This window comes from Palaemon carinicauda, chromosome 11 (genome assembly GCF_036898095.1).
Source record: "Palaemon carinicauda isolate YSFRI2023 chromosome 11, ASM3689809v2, whole genome shotgun sequence".
NCBI lineage: Eukaryota > Metazoa > Arthropoda > Malacostraca > Decapoda > Palaemonidae > Palaemon > Palaemon carinicauda.
This window is the reverse complement of record NC_090735.1, coordinates 19,855,716-19,863,105: the sequence shown is the minus strand read 5'-3', so window position 1 is coordinate 19,863,105 and position 7,390 is coordinate 19,855,716. Positions and strand designations below refer to the sequence as shown.

General features: G+C 42.7%; 1 pseudogene; it reads left to right on the top strand.

The window, feature by feature from the left end:
- The first annotated feature begins 309 nt into the window (after positions 1–309).
- Positions 310–2,029, top strand: LOC137649183 (uncharacterized; annotated as a pseudogene).
- The last annotated feature ends 5,361 nt before the right edge of the window (positions 2,030–7,390 follow it).

Sequence of the window (7,390 nt, the reverse complement as noted above, 5' to 3'; positions counted from 1 at the left end):
ATTGTCCTCCAACAGTTGCCTTCCTTGACCTCAAAAGTGCTTTTGATATAGCCAACAGGGATATAATTCTTGATCAGCTTGTCGAATTTGGTGTCAGAGGAAACCTTCTGAAGTGGCTAAACAGTTATCTCAGTAACAGAAAATCATGTGTTTTCTTTAAGGGTGTATGTAGCTCCTATGAAAATTTTGAGCTTGGCACACCTCACCTCAGGGCAGTGTATTGAGCCCATTTTCTTATTAATGTGCTTATGCTCTGTGTACTGTCTCTCCTCCCTGCTATCCCTGGAACCACTGTAACCTGCTATGCTGATGATTTCTGCATCCACTCCACTACCCCTCAAGACCTTCAGCGTGTCCTTCAAGACTTCTGCAGGTCCTGTACCTTCAGTGGCCTCATACTCTCCCAGAAAAAAGCAGAATCTTCTCTGCGTGGAATCTCTGAGACCTGCCAGTGTTCATTATGCGTGGGAATATTATACCTCACTGCACACAGTATATATATCTAGGTGCACCAGTCAGGATCATCCCTGCTATACCTGCACGACAACGAATCCACCCCATGGTGAAAAACTTTCTTGATCGACTGGAGCCTCGCTTTACTCCCATCAAGTGGCTTGCCACCAGGGCCACAGGTATATCTATCCCCGTGGCTAAAACCCTCTATATCCTCTTCCTAAGGTCAGTTGTTGACTATTTATCTCCTGCTTTAATTCAATTACCCAGACAGGCATTACAACCTCTAGAACTGTTCCAAAATAGAGTAATGAGGTTTATCCTAGGATGCCCTCCTTCCACTCGGATAGTCAACATGCAGACTGAACTCATGTTACCTCCATTAATAGAGAGAATTTATGCCAATGTAACTTTGTTTTCTGTTAAATGTCTACACTCTCCATAATTTACTCCAAACTTCTCTGCTTTCCTCAGAGCATCACTTGACGAAGATGCACCAAGACCTCAACTCCGGCCAGGGGGCCATAACCTAGTTAGGGCAGTATGTGGAAATCTTCGATACCTTGATATCGGTGTACCTGAGCAAGCAGTCATCCAAGATTTGCCACCATGATGGGTTTCTATTCCTGCTGTCACTTTCACACCAACCTCTAAAGATGCCCATGCCAGTCTACAGAAGCAGCTGGTTTTAGAAAAAATATCCAAAGTGTCAATTTCAGTTCCTGCAGGATACCACATCTACGTTGATGGTTCAGTACAGGCAGATGGAAGTGCAACATGTGCTATGTTCTCCCCCACTGTAGAATCTCCTGAGGGTGGGTGACATGGTCGCAGGTTGCCAAACTCATCCAGTTCCACTTATTGCGAACTTCAACGTATATGGGATGCAGTAAGTCTACTTGTTAGAAGAAATATGAATGGATTGGTGATCTGTGACTCCAAATCTGCACTCCAGGCACTGACATCTTCTAGGCCAAGCTGTGGCCGTCTTGTGCGAGACATATTGTGTCAACTCTCAGCTGCTTACAATGCCTCGCTTGTCTTATCCTTCATGTGGATGCCCTCCCATATTCGGCTTGCTGGGAATGACATGGTGGACAGTCTTGCTAAAGCTGCCTGCTCGCTGGACCTTGATGACAGAAATGTTGAGCCCTCACTTTGCTGCCTTAAACATAGAATATATTCAGCAGCTTTTTCCTGTACAGTACAGCATAGGGATGCAGAGAGGGGCACTAGTGTTTCCATACAACATCATGATAGCTTTCTGCAGAGCCGTCACAAGTACCGGCGACGTGGACTTATGGTGCGTAGGCATAATGTCGTAAGTGCTAGGATAAGGTTGGGATATCGTCATGTGTGGCAGGTTGGAAAGACATTGGATATACAACACTACACCTCATGCAAACTGTGTAACCTTGCTAATGCCAATAACCTTGAACACTACTGCCTTCATTTCCCCACTGTCAGGAATCTGTTACCTCAAGGACAAAATTTACTTCAAACCTGTCAATACTTACTCCAAAATGACCACCTAGACGTAATTTTGACTCGTCATCCACACTTTGGTGGCTGCTGAACTGTCTGTTGCAGTTGTTGTGATAATGGAATACGATCTCATATATGTTATTTTTGTAACTGATATACTGATGATTCGATGCTGTAATGTTTTTTTATCCTGTTGATTTCTGATGTACTGTATGTAACTTTGTTTGACGTCTTTGGGCGTAATAGATTTATTAAATAATCGTAAGTGCCAGGATAAGGTTGGGACATCGTCCTGTATGGCAGGTTGAACAGACACTAGATATACCACACTACCCCTCATGCAAACTGTGTAACCTTGCTAATGCCAATAACCTTGAACACTACTGCCTTCATTGCCCTACTGTCAGGAATCTGTTACCTCAAGGACAAAATTTACTTCAAACCTGCCAATATTTTCTCAAAGATGACCACCTAGACGTAATTTTGACTCGTCACCCAAACTTTGGTGGCTGCTGAACCGTCTGTTGCAGTTGTTGTGATAATGGAATACTATCTCATATATGTTATTTTTGTAACTGATATACTGATGATTCAATGCTGTATTGTTTTTTTTTCTGTTGATTTCTGATGTACTGTATATAACTGCCAATATGTAACTATGTTTGATGTTTTTGGGCGTAATAAATTTATTCAATAATAATCTCTCTCTCTCTCTCTCTCTCTCTCTCTCTCTCTCTCTCTCTCTCTCTCTCTCTCTCTCTCTCTCTCTCTCTCTCTCATGTCATTCCATCTCAAATGGAGTCTTCTTCAAGCATTTAACGTTTCCTTTTGCAATCCTCTTAGCGAACGTGTGATTCAGATTTCTGTTATCATATTCTTGGATTATAATTGTTTCCTAGGTAACCTACAGCTCTAATGGATTTAACATTCCATTGTCTAATTGCAATTGCTTTTGTATCACAAGTAATACTATTTCCTTGTAACATAATAGATTAGATGTCTCCGAGTTTAATGTTCACTTGTTGATATACAATACCCTTTCATAATTCAGACAATTCTAAGAATTTGTACATTATAATTTCTTTTTGACTAATTTTGTAGCTTCATTATTCATTGTAGAAAAATAGTCATAAAAAGACATTGTTGTTAATGTATAAGAGAATACATTTATTGAGAAGTTTTAGTGGTCTCAACATAGACGTGTACTACAATATATTTTTTACTTCATAAAAGCCATCCTCTCAGAGGGATATCTAAATTGTTTCAACTCTTTCTCACCTTTATCTTTAAATAGAAGACTACCAAATACTTATGGTTAATAAAAAACTTTCCTTATGTTTCTACTTTGGCTACTTAATGTGTATGCTATTATAATGAAATATTATATTATCCCAGTGTATATCTATGAAAATTTTATCGTAATATACCAGTTTTTTATATTATGTTTAAATAGTGTTGAGAGAAATATAGCTCTCACTTCACAATATATCAAACAGACCTCATGAATGTCTATTTTTGAAAATTTATTTTGGTATAGTTCTCATGTATGTTTTATTCAACCAAAACTAAAACCCTTATGGGAGTTTGATTAGAAACTGGCCTGATATTGTAGCTCACTGTCTGTTATTGTAATAGTATTAATAGAATTGTAAAAAAAACAAATGCAGTTTCTTATTGAATATTTACTTCTTAGGTGGTTACAAATTACAGTGCTGTTTTGATCTTAATTCAAAGATCTAATAAAACGAAAAAATTTCATAATATGATTCTTTTACAACCAATATAAAAAGTCTCGTATACCACATACATAGGGACTGATTCCCAAACAACAGCGGTCGCTTGCTTTGATGGTCACCAAATTGTGAGAACGAGCTTTATTAACGGCAAGTGAAAGGGATTGTATGCCATTCGCTGGAGAAGTCCAATTGTTGACACTGAAGCCTAAATAGAATGAATAACATTGTTAAGCTTATAAATCAACGGCGGTAAAAAAATCTGACTCTAATATAAAGGAAGGTTTATATTTGTAAAGGAACAAATAAAAATTTGAAGATAATTTTTATTTTTTTCTGACCATACAAACTCGAGTCCTATACTCATACTTCCCCAGCATCACCGACAACCTAAAATGTCCCAGTTGTTATGAAAGTAAATACTCAGTGAACAGGCAGGAGGGCGGAACTTACCAGCTCCCAGTGGGTAATTACTGACCACTTGTTAACACCTTGATATAAGATTTTAAGTGTTGTGTATTCTAGTTTCGTTTTCATCTCTCTAGTTTATAAGACTCAGGCTTGTAAAATTATGTAAAATACGAATACGCTCTCCTCTTTCAACAATTATCGTCAACATCATGTCCTCCAATGCGTATTGACGAAAAGGGCCTCGATTAGATTTAGCTAGTAAAAAAAAAATATGTATATATATATATATATATATATATATATATATATATATATATATATATATATATATATATATATATATATATATATATATATATATATATATATATATATATATACTTAGAGGCCTGTCCATTCTTGAGGAGTCATATCGGAATAGGAAATCGTTATTAATTTCTTTGCTGGAACAGGTCCTTATGGGTGTTTATATAGTGTACCATCCGTGTGTCACATGATCGTACATAGTAACAACATTTTTTTTTGTATATATCATGCTTTGTATCTTCGCTCTCCCCTCGCACTGATAGGGACCTGAATAAACATGTCTGTTTTTCTTACCGTTAACTGTTAACAGAACTGATTGTCATTTGAACATGAAATTGCCTGTTTGGTTTTTATATCGTTTTTGCATGGACTTTAAGCATTTATAAACTGATGTTCTTTAATAAAGTTACTCAGTTGCTTTCATCCTGCCTTCTTAGTCACAGCTTCTCTTGGCCCGCCAAATTGGTGACCCCGGAAGTCGACTCGCTCTTCCCACCTTCCACCCCCCCCCCCCGTCATTGGTACTATGGCGGACTCCACGGAAGTTGACGCCGCCCCCACCCCATTGAAACTTTCGACGTTCGCCAGCGCGCAGAAGTCAAGTTCCGCATCAAGGCCGTGACTCGCTTAACCACCAAAGCAGATTATGTTCTTGCGGCGATACCCGAGGACACTTTCCCGGAAGTATCCGAGTGGCTTTGTGAAGAAGCAGACAGCCCAATAGTGTATGACGCCCTCAAAACATACCTTCTACAGCAGTACTCGCTGTCGACAGCCACCCGTATAGCAAAGCGTTTTCAGCTCTCTCTACAACTGTTAGGGGACCAAAGGGCCTTGCTCGCCCTCAGGGAAATGACTAGTATCGCTCGCCTGCATCCTGCCGCAGACGGCTCTCCTCATGAGGTGAACCTACTTCGTACCCTTTAGATATGCCGTTTACCCGAACCTGTACTCGCTGCCATACCCGATGTCGATAGTTTACCCATAAAGGACTTGATGACCAAAGCCGACTCCCTTATGGACAGCCACTTCAAGACCTTCAAGACCTCCATCAACGCCTTCACTCCTGACAAAGAGGTAGCCTATTCGACGTCAACAGAAGCTGACGTGAATGCCATAAGACACACACGCCTACCCCGTGACGTTCCGGAACAACGACAAAGCCACCCATCACCCACCTCTCACTCACGCCACATCCAACGACTTCTACAGCCACTTACTGCCGCCCATCAGCCGCAGTTTTGCTACTACCACTAAAGATTTGGGGCAGCCACGAAGAAATGTTCCAAGGATTGTCAGTGGCCAAAAAACGTGTAAGTAGGCCATCGCTCGTGGCGGTGGCCTCCTATGTTTCTAATCTTTTCTTTTACATGATGCAGGAACGGGCGTGTGATTTTTGGTAGACACGGATGCTTGTCGTTCTCTTTTGCCATGGGAACTCTTCAGGACACGACGTAGTCTGTCTACGTCTGCCGACGTCCACCTGGTAGCAGCCAAGGGATCTGCGATACCCACCTACGGTTACGAGAACCTCACATTATCATTTGGAAACGGTAAATCTAATTGGAAGTTTCTCGTTGCTGAAGTCACATTGCCAATCCTTGGTGCGGATTTCCTCTCTAATTTCCACCTCTTGGTCGATGTCGCCCACCAATGATTGGTCAACGCAGATTCGTACTTGTCGACACCTCTTCAACCCGCACCCTCTAACCTCGCCCTACACATCAGCGCACCCACGGATGCCTACGCACACCTCCTCACATCGCACCCGGAAGTTTTCCGTCCAGAACTTCGCCAAACGTCATGGCTCCTACCAAGCACGGTATTTATCACCATATCAAGACAACGGGACCCCCAGTCTTCGCAAAATTCAGATGTCTGGTATCAGATCGATTGGCAGTCACCAAACAGACGTTTGCCGAAATGGAGGAAATGGGCCTTTGCCAAAAGGCCTCCAGCCCATGGTCGTCGCCCTTACACATCGCTCTGAAGAAAGACGGCTCCCTCCGTCCGTACGGGGATTATGGGCGCCTGAGCATGCAAACAGAACCGGATTACTAACCCCTCCCAAACTTTGCCGCCGTGACCTCCCACCTGCACAAATCGCAGGTTTTCTCCATGCTCGGCCTCCTGAAGGGGCATTATCAGGTGCCTATGAACCCAGAAGACATCCCCAAGACCGCCATCACCACTCTGTTTGGTACATACACCTTCAATTACTCCTGTTTTGGCCTTCGTAATGCTGGTGCCACTTTTCAACGTCTCATGGATGGCATCTTAGAGGACCTCACTTTCTCTGTATGTTATGTGGACGACATACTTGCGTTCTCCTCCTCAAAAGAGGAACACCTCTGTCACCTGCACATTATGCTCGACCGCTTGCAACAAAACAGCCTTGTAGTCCTGTACGACAAGTGTACCTTTGGCGCCAACGAAGTGTCACTCTTAGGGCACCGCATCACCCTTGAAGGAGTCTATCCCCTCCCTGAGAAGGTAGCAGCCGTTCAGAACTTCCCTACGCCCTCAGCCGTCAAAGCTCTGCAGGAATTCTTGGGCATGATCAACTCTTATTACCATTTTCCGCCAGACATTGCCGCCACTCTTGATCCCCTCTATGCCTCCCTCAAGGGCAAGCTAAAACACCTGAAGTGGGGTCCCCTTCAAGAATCGGCCTTCTGAAATGCAAAGAAGGCCCTATCAACTGCTGCTGCTCTCACTTTTCCCACTCCACATGCCCCTCTCCTTCTCTCCACCTGTGCCAGCGACATCGCTATTGGTGCAGTACTCGAACAGGTGGTCAACGGCTAGCCCCGTCCATTGGCCTTCTTCAGCAGAAAACTGTCCAAGGCAGAATCGTGTTATTCTACCTTTGATCGCGAATTGCTGGCGGTGCACTTGGCTTTCTGTCACTTTCACCATTTCTTAGAAGATAGGCCCTTCGCCATTTGCACAGACCACATGCCACTGGTGCACGCCTTCACTCGACAGTCTGACACCTGGTC